General features: G+C 44.2%; 1 non-coding gene across 1 annotated transcript; it reads right to left on the bottom strand.

The window, feature by feature from the left end:
- Positions 1–1,620: 1,620 nt before the first annotated feature.
- TRNAT-GGU (transfer RNA threonine (anticodon GGU)) lies at positions 1,621–1,694 on the bottom strand. The gene has a single exon. It is a non-coding gene; the product is annotated as a tRNA-Thr (tRNA).
- Between the last annotated feature and the right edge of the window lie 201 nt (positions 1,695–1,895).

Raw genomic sequence — 1,895 nt, forward strand, 5'->3', positions numbered from 1 at the left:
AAGGTGATCCACGACAGGTGGTGAAGGGAGTCACAGAGAGCTGTGAAGAGAAAAGCTTTAAAAGTTAAACATGTTACTACTTTCATAATTCATCAGATCCGTCCATAGGACCAGGGGCATCTTAACCCTTGGGTCTATGTGGGTATGACCAGGGTCTTCGTGTCTATAATGGAGGGAGAGGAACTGCACTATATGGGATCTGGTACTATATGATTTTCATATGTAAGAACAGCTTACATGTGAAAATCATAGTACCAAATCTAGTACCAGCTTAGCATGGAGGGCTGCCAGAGCAACGGTTGATGTGTTGGGAGGGTCGATTTATTGTGCATGTTTGTTGGATCGTCCCGCATTTTACACAGACCCATTTTTACCATATAATTTGACTTGTGGGAGAGATGATAATCCATCATTTGAATCCGTGCCTAGTCAGGATTGTGGAGATTGGCCTGATTTATTAAAATTTCATTCATAATAAAAAAATAGAGAGTATCTCTCTTGGATGAGGTTAGGGGGGCCCTGGATAGAACAGGGGGGCCACGAGAAAAAAATGTGATCCGTCGGGGGCAATGAGCTGAAAAAGGTTAAGAAACACTGATCTACAACACTGGAGACACGATCCTGCCTTCCTTATTCCACGCGCTGCAGCGAGAGGCGCTGAAGTATAAAATCCTCTCTCTCTCAAGGCGTAAAATTCAGAAAATTTCCTTGATATATTGGGCTGAGAGAAGAAGCCGTCTCTCTTTCTCTCTCTACCGTACCACCGGGAGATTTTTGCTGAAGATAAAAGACGTTATTAATGCCTTTACACCAGCTCCTCATGCCATAGTGGCGTGAATTAAGAAATACATGGTCGTGTCTCCAGTGGTGGAGATGGCAGCATGCTTGGCCGGAATGCAAGAGGGCCTGGGTGCAATCACCGGCGGAGACCAGATGACTTTTCCTTTCGAGTTCACCTCGGCATAACATTCAGAATATATCTGTTTTCTTGAATTATGGGTTCCGTTCGCAAAGGATGAAAATAACTAGAATGGTCTTCTAGGATGAAAAGGATCATAAAGCCGACTATCATGACGGACGCCAGCTGAAGATTGTAAAGGGCACCACTATCACACTGGATGCGGTGTGATGTTTCCTTTACGACGAACGTAATGACGTTTTTCTATCTCTCTGTGTAACTTCTTTCTTTTTTTTTTCTTTCAAACCGAGTGCAGCTCTGGTCTATCGCCATGGACAATTTACTGCCGAAATAAGTTATGCTGGAAGTGTGCATGTGTACCTAACAAGTTGAGGTCGTGCCTAGAGTGTTGCGTGGATTTTAGTGCTGCCATCAGAAATTGAGTGACTGAATATTCGTACCGTTGTAGGTCTTTTGCTCTCTATGGCGAGACTTCAAACGGGGAGATCGCATTCGCCCCTCGAGAAGTTGAGAATCACAGAATGAGTAAATTCTCTAATGCGCTCGAATTGCGCAGTGGTTAGCAAATTATGATATTTTTCCAACGGATTTATTGCGAGATGTGTTATCACCCATTCGTGGGTGCATATGGTTCTAACATAGAGAAGTAGACTCATTTTATGGGTATTTTGCGGAGGTGAACTGGGAAAGAAAAGTCATCTTGTCTCCACCGGGACTCGAACCCAGGCCCTCTTGCACACCGGGCAAGCATGCTACCATCTACACCACTGGAGACACGATCCTGCCTTCCTTATTTCAAGCACTGTGGCGTGAGGCACTGAAGTAGAGACATTAGTAGCCGCTCTCAACTTCAGAAAATGACCCCTAAGCGGGACGATTTAGACAGCCCAAGATATCAAGGAAACATTTATTTTCTGGATATTACGCTGAGGTGAAATCGGAAAAAAAGTCATCCTGTTAAAAGTCATCCATCTCT

Source organism: Pholcus phalangioides, unplaced genomic scaffold, assembly GCF_987345545.1.
Source record: "Pholcus phalangioides strain wild (caught in Gottingen) unplaced genomic scaffold, Ppha-v1.0 ptg000008l_1, whole genome shotgun sequence".
Taxonomy (NCBI): domain Eukaryota; kingdom Metazoa; phylum Arthropoda; class Arachnida; order Araneae; family Pholcidae; genus Pholcus; species Pholcus phalangioides.